Raw genomic sequence first — 14775 nt, 5'->3', positions numbered from 1 at the left:
GAGGGTAGCAGTGGCAGGTACAGAGTAGAGATTATTAGGGCAAATATTAGGTCTAGGTGGAAAAAGATGCGTCTTAAGCGCCCTTCTGAACAGAAGAAGGTCCTCGATAGCGTGGATATGGACTGGTAAAGAGTTCCAGAGCTTCGCCCCCAAGTAGCGGAAGGAGCGCCCTCCAGCTCTGCAGCGTTTAAAGCGTGGGACCATGACCAGACCTTGACCTTTGGACCTCTAAGAGCGAGAAGGGACATAAGGGGTCGGTAGATTCTCCAGGATTTTGGGAGTGGACTGTTTAAGGATTTTAAAAGATAGGCACAAAGTCTTGAATTGTTTCCTTTGGGCCGTGGGGAGCCAGTGAAGCTTCTGTATGGTTTTCTTCGCTGAGCAGAACCTAGGTAGGCCAACCAAGGCTCTGGCTGCAGCATTCTGTATGCACTGCAGCCGGGTGATTTCCGCCTGATTTGCCCTTAATAGGAGGGAGCTGGCGTAATCCAGCCGGGACCCAATGGAAGCCTGAATTATGATTTGCCTGGTAGGTGCATCGAAGAACTTCAGAATAGGTCTGATGGCACGTAAAATGCCAAAACACATGGCTGCCATTTTTTGGTGTGGCTAGAGAAGCTGAGGGTGAAATCTAGCCATACCCCAATATTTTTTACCTCTGTCACCGGTATGGGTGTCTTACCCAGAACCGTAGGCCACCACTCATCGCCCCACAGCTCGTCATTCTTACCGACGATAAGGACCTCCGTTTTACTGGCATTCAGCTGGAGGCAGTTAGCTGTCATCCAGTCAGCCACTGCGGCCAACCCCTCCCTGAACCTGGAGGCCTCAAAGACTGAGTCCCTGGAGAGTGAGGAGTCCAAGATGAATCCCAGGTTGTGTGCGTGGTCCATGGGTGACGGTGCGGTGCCCAGCGCTGTGGGCCACCAGGAATCGTCCCAGTTTGAAGGGGATTGTCCGAGGATGAGGACCTCCGTCTTGTCTCAGTTCAGTTTCAGACGACTGAGCTTCATCCATTCTGCGATGTCTTTCATTCCTTCCTGGAGGTTGGTTTTGGCGGTGGCTGGGTCCTTGGTGAGGGAGAGTATCAACTGGGTGTCGTCGGCGTAGGAGATGATGTTGAGGTTATGTTTGCGTGCAATGGCGGCGAGGGGGCTCATGTAGATATTGAAGAGGGTTGGGCTGAGCGAGGAGCCTTGCGGTACACCGCAGATGATCTCGGTGGCCACAGAGCAGAAGGGAGGGAGGCGGACTCTCTGGGTTCTCTTGGAGAGGAACGAGGTGATCCAGTTCAGGGCTTTTACTTGGATCCCAGTTTTGTGGAGGCGGGTTATTAGGGTGCGGTGGCAGACGGTATCCAAGGCAGCTGAGAGGTCTAGGAGGATGAGGGCGGTTGTTTCCCCATTGTCCAGCAGGGTCCTGATGTCGTCGGTAGCTGCGATGAGGGCGGTCTCGGTGCTGTGGTTGGCTCGAAAACCGGACTGGGATGGGTCAAGGGAGTTGTTTGCATTGAGGAAAGTAGTCAGTTGTTTATTGACGGTCTTCTCGATGACTTTTGCCGGGAAGGGAAGGAGAGAGATGGGGCGGAAGTTCTTGAGGTCTTTAGGGTCCGCTGTGGGCTTCTTTAGAAGGGCGTTGATCTCTGCGTGCTTCCAGCTTTCTGGGAAGGTGGCGGATATAAAGGAGTTCTTTATGACATTCCGGAGGTGGGGTGCGATGATGGTGTCGGCCTTGTTGAAGATGTGGTGAGGGCATGGGTCCTAGGGGGAGCCAGAGTGGATGGTGTTCATGTGTGGGTGGTGTCTTCAGTGCTGATGGGTGTCCAGGCGCTGAGGATGGTGGTGGGGGGTGTTGGTTTGGTGAGTGGTGGCGGAGTTTGGGCGCCGAAGCTGTCGTGTATATATGTGATTTTGCAGTAGAAGAACGTGGCGAGTGCGTTGCAGAGGTGTTGTGACGGTGTGATGTCATTGTTGCTGACGCTGGGGTTGGAGAGCTCTTTTACGATGCTGAAGAGTTCCTCGCTGTTGTTGTGCAGCCGCTCTTTGAACGATGTTCTTTTGGTGGTGCGGATCAGCTGGTGGTGTTTGTGAGTGGCGTTCTTGAGAGCTGTCATGTTTTCTGTTGTTCATTCGTAGCGCCAGGATTTCTCGAGAGTTCGGCAGGATTTCTTTGATTCTTTGAGGGCGTCGGTGAACCATGTGGTATTCCTGTTGTGGTTTTTGCCTGGGGGGTTCTTCAGTGGAGCAAAGGCGTCGGCGCAGTCAGCGATCCACTGTGCAAGGTTGCGGGCTGCGTCGTTGGTTTCAGAGGAGTTGGTTGGTGGGTTTTGGCTCAGCGATGTGGTTAGCTGGTCTATGGTGACTGTGCTCCAGCTTCTGCGGGGGATCTGTTGCGGGCGGTGGTGGGAAGTAGTCTTCTTAAAGGTGAAATGGATGCAGCTGTGGTCGGTCCAATGTAGTCCGGTGGCGTGGCTGAAGGAGACTTGGTTGCTGGCGGAGAAGATGGGGTCAAGCGTGTGGCCGGCTCAGTGGGTGGGGGTGTTGACCAGTTGCTTGAGTCCGAGGTTGGCGAGCAGGGTAGTGGGTTTGGTATCGTTATTGTTCTCCAGGTGGAAATTCAGGTCTCCTAGGAGGATGCATTCTGATGTGGTGAGGGCATACGGGCCGATGAAGTCTGCGATGGATTCGCTGAAGTGTGTGCGCGGGCCCGGGGGTCACTCTGTAGACGAGGGTTCCTCTGTGGGTGGTATTGGGGTCGGTGTGGATTTGGAAGTGTAGGTGTTCGGCGGTGGTGAGGGTGTCTTCGGCGTTGGTCGTGGCTCTGATGGTGTTCCTGTAGATGATGGTGATTCCTCCTGCGGTTTGGTTGACGCGGTCCTTGCGGGTGTTCTTGTAGCTGTACGGAATGGCTATGGCGATGTCGGGGGCTGAGGAGGCGTTCATCCAGGTTTCCGTGAGGAAGGCGATGTCTGGTGCTGTTGTATCTAGGAGGTCCCAGAGTTCTACGGCGTGCTTGTGGACGGAGCGGGTGTTGAGTAGGATGCACTTGAGGTGGTTTTTGTCGTTGCTTGGTCCGGAGGGTGGGGTGCATGTTTGGAGGCTGGTGAATTTACAGGCTTGGCAGATGAAAGGTCCGTGGGTGCGCTTCGGGGTGGCTCAGTGGCAGGCGGAAGGTCGGCCGGTTTGGAGTGCGTGGAGGGTGGTGGTGTCATATCTCAGTCGGGTTTCCTGGATACGGCGGGAGCAGGGGTCCTGGCGCTGGGCGCGGTCCATGCGCGGTCGGGTGCAGACGGGCTTGCCTTTGGCGCGCCAGCAGCGCGCGGCTGCTGCGCAGCCTCCATATGAGGGGAAGAGGGAGGGAGGAGCAGCTGGGTGCGGGAGAGGGGCAGCGAATGGGGAACCAGGGGGGCGGGCAGCAGGGGACGCCGCGGCAGGAGAAAGAGAGGGCGGGTGGTACAGAAAGGAAGAGGGCACAGAAAAACGGGCACACAGGGCAGGAAAATACAATGGGCACAAAAGTAAACAACAACAACAAAATAGACAGTAAGAGAAAAAACGATCAAAAATGCAAAACAATCCGGGGGACACCAGGTACGAACCGGGGTCAGCGGGGCACAGCGAGTGGCAGCAGCAGGGGTAGCGCCACACAGGAGGACGGTGAGGTGGCTGAGGGGGGACCTACCTGGTTTCGATCTATGTACTCACTGATGACACCATCGAACCTTCTTTTGTACACATTGCTTTATAAATGGGAAAATCAGTAGAATTCTGAAAGTAAGTACAAAATAGCTGTAAAGAATATTAGGCATTATTAATGCCATCACAGAAACAATTCCCATAGGTGTGGAAACATGAGTTCTACGTCACATTGACCCTATACCATAGACTGCACGGGTAACGTAGTTCATAATTAACAAGCAACCACAGATATATGGGAACCCCTCAATGCATACTGTGTTCAATCTGTATGCAAGCCAAGTTCTTAAAAATACTGGATGTATTTTCCTAAACAAATGCCCTAACACAGACAGCTTTTATCTGTATCAAACCTCTGACAGTCAACAAACCTACATTGAGAAGTTGGGTACTGTAAACAGTGTTTACTCTATGGAGAGAGTTTACCTGTAGCACACTTTGCAGACAGCGAAAACTCTCATGCCAAATACTCAACAGAGAATTAAAAAGTGTCTACTAGGAACAGTATTCACTTTATGCAACACTTGGCAAAAAATACACTATTCGTTTAAAATAATCAACGTCTGAAGGCGCGAAAGATTCTACTACCTGCATCCTTCATACTGTGGTGAAAACCTTACAGATAGCCAATCTTCTGAAGTAAAACTAGCACATGGTCATAGCTTAATTCTTGGTGCACACAGTCTTCCATGTTACATAGAAATTGTCAATTATTTCTAATAACTCAAGGCTGCTTACAATACTTAGTATGTTGTATGTAGAATCTTTGCCCTGTTGCGCACTTTTTCTGCAGAACCCAAAATGTGTGCGTAACATAACGGGCACAAGTTTCAACCGTCACCTGCACACAGGGTTACTCTTCAATGCAAACATGTATAAAGTGTTCAAAATATCTACGCACCTATAATGCATTATGCGCACACGTGTTTTGTAAGACTGTGCAAAATTAAGTCAAAAAGTATTATGATAGTTACCTGCCACTGTGTAAACTATAAAACAAACTAGCACACTCATGGGAGGATGTCATCAGTGATGTCATCAATGATGGCATAGAATATGCCATGTATGATGTAATATGTGAGTGAGGTCATAAGCAGTGCATGGTGGGGGTGCAAGTTATAGTTGGCTCTGCTGACTAAAACTAGTGAATTTCTGTTTTTTTAGTTACTTATGCTAATGTTGTCATTAACAAATTCATTTACCTATACTGTTACTTTAACTGTTGTTTTTTTCAGCCATTTTCTAGTTTAAAAAACATTTTTAAGTCCTCTTTATGTAAATCAAACCTCCCCGCCGCACAAGCCTCTTGGCCGTGCTAGGCTGGGTGTTGGCTGCAGGGCCTGCGCTCAACTTCCCACATACAGACAATCCTACGCTGCGCATGTTCTTTAGCTGTGCACTCTGGGGGGAGGTGGGGGGGGGGGGTATTTGGCCACAAGGCATCACGCCCCTTAGCCATGCACGGCTGGGTGTTGACTGCATAGCCTGAGCTCAACCCCCCATATGCACCCACTCCTACGCTGCGCATGGTCTTTAGCTGTGCATAGTGGGGGGTTGGCCACTAGGCCTGGCCTGTGGCCAGGAGCTGTGGCCAACCCATGTGAAGGCATCCAATGCCACACTGCGCAGGGCTTGTCGCTGTGCACTTTGAGGGGTTGGCCACAAGGCATGGCTTGTGGCCAGGTGCTGTGGCTAACACAACACTGAACAGGGGGTTCGGTCGTGCAAGGTGGGGGGTTCCCCCCCGCAGCCTCTGGAGGTTTGGGGACGGGTTCGACCCAGGGTTCTATTCATAAAGGGGAGGAGGCTGTGTGGCCTCCCCTACTCAAGCCTCCAGAGGCCCTGGTGATAAAAAAGACCCTAGGGGAGGGGGTCTCCACGGTCTGGCCCTGTGGTCAACCACCCTGCCGTGCAAGGCCGTATGCAGTGTGGAGTGGGCTGTCTTTGGGGGATTTGGCCACAGGGACAGCATCATGGAAACTACTGTGTCCCGGGAGGGGCGGCTCAGTACAGGGCAAGACACAGTCATTTAATTGGCCCCAGGCGATATGGTCCCCGAGGTCAAAACAGAGTCAAGGAAGGAGACTGCGTGGCCCCCTCCTTTTAAAGTTCAGTCAGCCATGGGGGATGGGTCCCCAGGACCTCCCTTTATTTTACACATCACTGTGGAGCCGTGTCCCCAGGGACTCACAGAGGCTCTGGGAAGGGAGACCTGCTTGCAACACCTCCTGGGCCTGGCGGATTTTAAGATTAGTATGCTTTTTTGTCTTTAACTTTGTCGCGGATTCACGGATCTTCTGCGAATTTGCAGAAAAAAGTTGAAATTTTTTTTTGAGCCGAAGTCAAAGTCCGTCTGGGACCCCAGCACCAGGCCTAGGGTTCAGGGTATCCCTACCCTGTCCCCTTATGTCTTTTGTTTTTTTTTAACCTTTTTTATAGGACTCAGGACTTATTTCGAGTTCTATAATGGCTTCTGCCACACCCTTGTTAATGTGGTGGCAGCCAGTCAGATCTCACCATATGAATGATATATATTAGTGCCGCGGATCCTCTGCGCCGTGAAATATACAAATTTTTGTGTTTTTAGTATCTCAAAAACTACTGAACAGATCTACACTAAATCACAAAAGCACTCTTTTGCCACCATGATCTAGCTTTCTGCCAAATTTGGTGTAAATCTGTTCAGGCATTTGTGCTTTTTCTGTGTCTAAAAGTCATAAAGAAAAATGAATTGTGAAAACACGTTTTGGGACGTACCCCCTTTCACTTAGGCGCCACTTGATGGAACACCCCAAAACTTTCCAAAATGGAGCTCAGGTGGAAGAACTTTATTTTGGAAAGTTTTGTGGAGATTCATCAAACGGTGCCAAAGTTATTAGGAAAACAAAGAATACTATTCCTATGGAAACCTGGTCCTAACTATAACTATCAAGTGGCAACAGACATTTGGAGATATATATATCATACATACACATGCAGTTTGGAGTACTTCAAAGCTTCACCTAAACATTGACACTAGCGGGCAGGTCCAAGACGTGCAAAAAGTTTGCAATCGATCAGCCATATCTTTTATACTCTGATTGGCCTCCAGATAGAAAGTTAGCCATTCTTTCAGGAGTGTAATAATATTGATGCAAATATTGAAAATGTATCAATTTATATTAAAAGTTGGACAACAATTCTTTCACTTAAACACAGCAATACGCCCAACACTTATCAGAGTGTTTGTACCTCAAGGAATCTTCCCATCTCCGCTTAGCCTTGAGATGGAGTCTAGGGCAGTGGTTCCTAACCTGGGGTCCGAGAACCCCTGGTGGTCTGACAGGTCTACTCAGGGGGTTTGCGTCGGTTTCACAAAATTAAATAATATTAATAAAGTATATACAATTGAAGCGAAAGTGAAAATTGCGGAACGTGTTCTATATTTTATTCTGATGTAGACAAAATATTTCGATATTTAAACATATTGTATAGTTGTGTTTGTATTTTATGTGCGGTTTTGAGGTTCAAATCATAGAAATTGTTTAGATCATGATCTTGCCTCAAATAATGACAGTGGGGGTCCCCAAATTCCACTAATTATAGAGGGGTCCATAGAAGTCACAAGGTTAAGAACCGCTGGTCTAGATTAGGTGAATAAAGGAAGGATATGGCGTGAGTCATGTCAGCCCTTGGAATACAGGCAGAGAGCAAAAACATTTCAGGGGCGGACTTGGAAAAATAGCAAAAGCTGCTTTGCCCGCTGATCATCATCTGTAATAGCTCAGGGTTACCCAGGCCATATTGCCACTCCTATTCAGGAAGTTCTGTATAGTTAGTAAAGAACCCTCTTCAAAGAGATCACCGAGCATTGTCATCCCCAAGGTTGCAAAAGTGTATTTATAACTCTTACCTTTGTGTGCTTGAGTAAGGAGTATTTGCTGCAGGCAGTAAGGGCGAGTAAGGCATGTCAAGCTTCAGCAGCTTCGCTAGTTCCACCTCTTCTCTATTTAAAATTGTAGAGTACCTGCACCTCTCAGCAGAGGTCCAAACTATTTAATGAGAGAGTACCATTAGTTCTTATGAGCAAACTGGTTCTCTGGCACAGTGAGTATCATAATCCCATTTCAAGCACTGAAGCACCCTAGAATTCTAGATGGGGCAGATAATAAACTTACTTGCCACATCAGCAATCCCGGAATTCTAGGTGGGGCATGTAAAATAGTTACTTACCACATCAACATTCCCAGAATTCTAGGTAGGGCAGGCAACATAATTACTTACCACATAAGCAATACCAGAATTCTAGGTGGGGCAGGTAACCTAATTACTTGTCACATCAGCAATCACAGAATTTTAGGTGGGGCCGGTAACATAATTACTTGTCACATCAGCAATCCCAGAATTTTAGGTGGGCCAGGTAAAATAGTTACGACATCAGCAATCCCAGAATTCTAGTTGGGGAAGGCAACATAGTTACATGCCACATCAGCAATCCCAGAATTCTAGGTGGGGCAAGTAAAATAGTTATTTACCTCATCAGCAATCCCATAATTCTAGGTGGGGCAGGTAACATAATTACTTACCACATCAGCAATCCTAGAATTCTAGGTGGGGAAGGCCACATAAATACTTGCCACACCTGCAATCTCAGAATTCTAGATGGGGTAGGTAACATAATTACTTACCACATTAGAAATCCCAGAATTCCAGGTGGGGCAGGTAACATAATAACTTACTGCATCAGCAATCTCAAATTCTAGATGGGGGAGGAAACATAATTACTTACCACATCAGCAATCCAGGAATTCAAGGTGGGGCAGGTAACCTAATTACTTACTGCATCAGCAATCTCAAATTCTAGATGGGGCAGGTAACCTAATTACTTGCTACATCAGCAATCCCATAATTCCAGGTGGGGCAGATAAAATAGTTTCTTACCACATCAGCAATCCCAAAATTTTGGGTGGGGCAGGTAACACAATTACTTGCCGCATACGCAATCCCAGAATTCTAGGTGTGGCAGGTAAAATAGTTACTTACCACATCAGTAATCCCAGAATGCTCGGTGGGGCAAGCAACATAATTACTTGCTACATCAGCAATACCAGAATTTTAGGTGGGTCAGGTAACATAGTTACTTACCACATCAGCAACCCCAGAATTCTAGGTGGGGAAGGTAACATAGTTACTTACCACATCAGCAACCCCAGAATTCTAGGTGGGGCAGGTAAAATAGTTACTTACCACATCAGCAATCCCAGAATTTTTGGTGGGGCAGGTCAAGTAATTAGTGACCACATCAGCAATCCCAGAATTCTAGGTGGGGCAGGTAACATAATTACTTACCACATCAGCAATACAAGAATTCTAGGTGGGGCAGGTAACATAATTACTTACCACACCCGCAATCTCGGAATTCTATGTTGGGTAGGTAACATAATTACTTACCACATCAGCAATCCCGGAATTCCAGATGGGGCAGGTAACATAGTTACTTGCTACATCGGCAATCCCAGAATTTTAGGTGGGTCAGGTAACATAGTTACTTACCACATCAGCATCCCCAGAATTCTAGGTGGGGCAGGTAACATAGTTACTTACCACATCAGCAACCCCAGAATTCTAGGTGGGGCAGGTAACATAGTTACTTACCACATCAGCAATCCAGGAATTCTAGGTGGAGCAGGTAAAATAGTTACTTGCTACATCGGCAATCCCAGAATTTTAGGTGGGTCAGGTAACATAGTTACTTACCGCATCAGCAACCCCAGAATTCTAGGTGGGGCAGGTAACATAGTTACTTACCACATCAGCAATCTCAGAATTCTAGGTGGGGCAGGTAACATAATTACTTACTGCATCAGCAATCCCAGAATTCTAGGTGGGGCAGGTAACCTAGTTACTTACCGCATCAGTAATCCCAGAACTCTAGGTGGGGCAGGTAACATAGTTACTTACCGCATCAGCAATCCCAGAATTCTAGGTGGGGCAGGTTACATAGTTACCACATCAGCAATCTCAGAATTCTAGGTGGGGCAGGTAACCTAGTTACTTACCGCATCAGCAATCCCAATATTCTAGGTGGGGCAGGTAACCTAGTTACTTACCGCATCAGTAATCCCAGAACTCTAGGTGGGGCAGGTAACATAGTTACTTACCGCATCAGCAATCCCAGAACTCTTGGTGGTGGGTAACCTAGTTCCTTACCTCACCAGAAATTCCAGATCTCTAGGTGGGGCAGATAACCTAATCAAACACCACATCAACGTTTCCATTAGTAATTACTAGGTCTGTGGAAACACTTTTCCACCCAGAGATTTCAGCTCCTTCAAGCAGCCAAAAACATGAGGGAAACTTGGGGAGGAGGGGAGGAGCAAGAACTTTCAATTCCCTCCTTAATTTCTCAACACTCAGGAGTTTCTTCGGCTTTAACCTTGAACCACCTTTAATTCTGCACCTTCCGTAGTAATAGGATCCCCATTATAGTTAACTTTTGAAGTGTGGAATTCGCATACCGGCACCGAGTAGTGTCTAGGTCACCGGACGGCAGTGTCAAATTTAATTTAATTTTTTAATAACCTTTTTAGCTGAACAAAATATCAAAAGTAAACTTTTTATAAGCACATTTCCATATTTATTTAACATTTTCATTTGATTCGGTAAATATTATCTCAAAAGCCATAAAAAAAAGTAAAGCCTATTCAGACAACTTCAACCTCCAGCTGTGGGAAAGAACCTTTTCGATGACGAGGGGGGGGAATGTTGCCTCGCTAATTGATCATTTAACATGCCAGAAATTCCAGGCAACGTCGCCGTCAGGCAATTAGCTCACGTTATTGGTACATAACTCAACCTCATGCACACATTGACGGATCCGGACGACACTAGACCACGAGAGACCCAGAGAACAGAGCGACGCAGGAGGGCGTTTCTTACTTCACAACACCAGGAAGAAAAATTCGGTTAGTCCCACTACTTCATTTTATGCACTTTTTTAGGAAGAGACGTGTGCAATTAACTAATACTTATGCATTAACATTCATGCATCATTTCATTAAGCATTTCTCACCATCCTGTCGGTAAAGGACAGATGAACAGATCAGCAGAAAGCTGCCAGCGCTCCCCCCTGCAGTCATTATTTTCTGGCCGCTGGAAACTACACGAGGAATAATTTCTGGCACTCTGCAGCTCCTCTGCTCTGGTGAGGGGGCGATTGGCGCTAAACGAGATTCCAAGCAGCAAAAGCAGTTTCCCTGCAGTAGCCTGTAGACCGCTAAGGCCCATGGGATTGTGCTGGGTATGCGCACTTTCCAGAAAAACAAGCATTTGCAATGCAATAGGTCTCGCATTAGGAACATTTGAGCTATTGGTCTTGTAAATGACAATTTTTTTATTTATGTATTCGTTTTGAAAATAGCTAAATTAATAGCTTTGTCATTTACAATGCCAATAGTTATAACTTTCGCAAATGTGACACCTATAACCTGGGGTTGCGCTGAGTGATGTTGTGGTGGTGCTGAGTGATGCTGTGGTGATGCTGTGGTGGTGCTGAGTGGTGCTGTGGTGGTGCTGAGTGATAATGTGGTGTGCTGAGTGGTGCTGTGGTGGTGCTGAGTGGTGCTGTGGTGGTGCTGTGGTGGTGCTGAGTGATGCTGTGGTGGTGCTGTGGTGGTGCTGTGGCGGTGCTGTGGTGGTGCTGTGGCGGTGCTGTGGTGGCGCTGAGTGGTGCTGTGGTGGCGCTGAGTGGTGCTGTGGTGGCGCTGAGTGGTGCTGTGGTGGTGCTGAGTGATGCTGTGGTGATGCTGTGGTGGTGCTGAGTGGTGCTGTGGTGGTGCTGAGTGATAATGTGGTGTGCTGAGTGGTGCTGTGGTGGTGCTGAGTGGTGCTGTGGTGGTGCTGAGTGGTGCTGAGTGGTGCTGTGGTGGTGCTGAGTGATGCTGTGGTGGTGCTGAGTGATGCTGTGGTGGTGCTGAGTGATGCTGTGGTGGTGCTGAGTGATGCTGTGGTGGTGCTGAGTGATGCTGTGGTGGTGCTGAGTGATGCTGTGGTGGTGCTGTGGTGGTGCTGAGTGGTGCTGTGGTGGTGCTGAGTGATGCTGGCGCTGAGTGGTGCTGTGGTGGCGCTGAGTGGTGCTGTGGTGGCGCTGAGTGGTGCTGTGGTGGCGCTGAGTGGTGCTGTGGTGGCGCTGAGTGGTGCTGTGGTGGCGCTGAGTGGTGCTGTGGTGGCGCTGAGTGGTGCTGTGGTGGCGCTGAGTGGTGCTGTGGTGCTGGGGTGGCGCTGAGTGGTGCTGGGGTGGCGCTGAGTGGTGCTGGGGTGGCGCTGAGTGATGCTGGGGAGGCGCTGAGTGATGCTGGGGTGGCGCTGAGTGATGCTGGGCTGGCGCTGAGTGATGCTGGGCTGGCGCTGAGTGATGCTGGGCTGGCGCTGAGTAATGCTGGGCTGGCGCTGAGTGATGCTGTGGTGGCGCTGAGTGATGCTGTGGTGGTGCTGAGTGGTGCTGTGGTGGTGCTGAGTGGTGCTGTGGTGGTGCTGAGTGGTGCTGGGGTGGTGCTGAGTGATGCTGTGGTGGTGCTGAGTGGTGCTGTGGTGGTGCTGAGTGGTGCTGGGGTGGTGCTGAGTGGTGCTGGGGTGGTGCTGAGTGGTGCTGGGGTGGCGCTGAGTGGTGCTGTGGTGGTGCTGAGTGCTGGTGGTGCTGTGGTGGTGCTGAGTGCTGGTGGCGCTGAGTGGTGCTGTGGTGGCGCTGAGTGATGCTGTGGTGGCGCTGAGTGATGCTGGGGTGGCGCTGAGTGATGCTGGGGTGGCGCTGAGTGATGCTGGGGTGGCGCTGAGTGATGCTGGGGTGGCGCTGAGTGATGCTGGGGTGGCGCTGAGTGATGCTGGGGTGGCGCTGAGTGGTGCTGTGGTGGCGCTGAGTGGTGCTGTGGTGGCGCTGAGTGGTGCTGTGGTGGCGCTGAGTGGTGCTGTGGTGGCGCTGAGTGGTGCTGTGGTGGCGCTGAGTGGTGCTGTGGTGGCGCTGTGGTGGCGCTGTGGTGGTGCTGTGGTGGTGCTGAGTGGTGCTGTGGTGGCGCTGAGTGGTGCTGTGGTGGCGCTGAGTGGTGCGGTGGTGGCGCTGAGTGGTGCGGTGGTGGCGCTGAGTGGTGCTGTGGTGGCGCTGAGTGGTGCTGTGGTGGCGCTGAGTGGTGCTGGGGTGGCGCTGAGTGGTGCTGGGGTGGCGCTGAGTGGTGCTGGGGTGGCGCTGAGTGGTGCTGTGGTGGTGCTGTGGTGGTGCTGTGGCGGTGCTGTGGCGGTGCTGTGGTGGCGCTGAGTGGTGCTGTGGTGGCGCTGAGTGGTGCTGTGGTGGCGCTGAGTGGTGCTGTGGTGGCGCTGAGTGGTGCTGTGGTGGCGCTGAGTGGTGCTGTGGTGGCGCTGAGTGGTGCTGTGGGGCGCTGAGTGATGCTGGGGTGGTGCTGGGGTGGCGCTGAGTGGTGCTGGGGTGGCGCTGAGTGGTGCTTGAGTGGTGCTGGGGTGGCGCTGAGTGGTGCTGGGGTGGCGCTGAGTGGTGCTGGGGTGGCGCTGAGTGGTGCTGGGGTGGTGCTGAGTGGTGCTGTGATGGCTCTTTTTTTTAACAAGCGGTGATGGTGGGGAGGGGTGTGGGGTGAGGGCAGCAAGACAGAGACATGCTGGGTGGGAGGAGAAAGAGAGCGAGTGAAAGCACGAGTGCCATGAGAAAAACAAGTCTTTGGAGGAGGGCTGGTTAATGCGATGATGCGAGGCGGCTCGGGGAGCAAACGGCAAGCGCGTGCACAGGCTCATGCACTCGGCGTAATCCGCAATGGTTTCAGACCTTGGTTTGGCCTCTATACTCTCGTCCTATTATCCCTTGCGGGATTAATAGGCGAGACCTGAAAAGGTCCTGGCACAACCAGGATAATGGCTGCCAGTCCATGGTTACAACTTCAGCCTGGACTGAGGCATGGAAGGATGAGCTGTGCTGGCTACTTCACAAGAAATAATCTTTAAAAAAGCATGTAATACATTGCAGTTGTATTTCATATAGCGCTTACTACCCCTGATGAAACGTTGAATCGCTTTTCGGTGAGTAGCACGCTACTCCGGAACCCAAAAAGGATTCGTGGTGGATTAGTTCAGGGAAATATGAGTTAATTTGAGCGGTGGACATGCGAGTCTGTTAGTTGGATTTATTAGGATAATGGAGGGATAAAAGAGGGGAGAGTCTAGAAAGTGTTATTTGGGAGATCATAGTAGTGGGATGAGGCTTGGGATGAGTAAAGGAGAGATGGAGGAGGAAAGCTTCTCTGAAAGGGATTAATGCAGTGTGCTAAAAATGATTAGCAGCTGGGACAATCTCTATCAGAAAACAAGGGGACCCTTGAAAGGAGGAGGACCGGTGCCAGAGCCCACGTTGCCCCTGCTTTGCTCTTCAGGAGGATAGGGCACCATGCTCTGGGACAGAAGACCTCCCCAGACCTCAACCAAGAGCTGTTTTTCAATGGTCTGGTCTCCTGCAACAGCCTCGATTGTGCAAGGGAGAAATAGGTTGTGGGATTGAGGAGGATGGACAGTAGCTTATGGTTCTAAAGGAGATGTGTGGTGAAAATATGTACGAGATGCTCACCTGGTCACTCATGTGACAGTCTTGTATCTCCACCACGTGAAGCGGATATCCGAATGCATATATTCTGTCTCTGCTCTTGGGAGGAGCAGTAAGTGCTGCACCGTGGCACATTATGATGATGTCACCAAGCTCAGCGAAGCAATCTGTTCCAGTCCTCTGGTGCTAGTGCAAGCCCTGGGATATCCTAATGCCGGTACCATGGATCCCACTTCTGCTGGTGCTCAAGAACACTTAAACCGATAGGTTTGTTGACCTATGTTCCTAAATGTATTCCGCTCATCTACACCAGTCTAGTCTTCAAAAGGTTTGTAGATCTGCCTTGACCGCAGCACTGGGCCTGTGTTATTGAAAGGGCGCACTTTCTCTGTTTGCATCCCCACGCACCTTTCAGCTGGTGTGCCTGGTGAAAACAGGGAAAGTGTGCCCTATTATGAAGAAGGCACTGCCCTCATGGTTGCTGTGAACTTGCGCTGGCCCCTGGGA

General features: G+C 50.0%; 1 long non-coding RNA gene across 1 annotated transcript in view; it reads left to right on the top strand.

The window, feature by feature from the left end:
* The window catches only part of LOC147709440 (uncharacterized), a 281205-nt gene that overhangs the window by 21785 nt on the left and 244645 nt on the right, over positions 1-14775 (top strand). The window lies entirely within an intron of this gene.

Source organism: Lissotriton vulgaris, chromosome 6 (genome assembly GCF_964263255.1).
Source record: "Lissotriton vulgaris chromosome 6, aLisVul1.2, whole genome shotgun sequence".
Taxonomy (NCBI): Eukaryota; Metazoa; Chordata; class Amphibia; order Caudata; family Salamandridae; genus Lissotriton; species Lissotriton vulgaris.
This window is presented reverse-complemented; position numbering and strand designations above follow the sequence as displayed.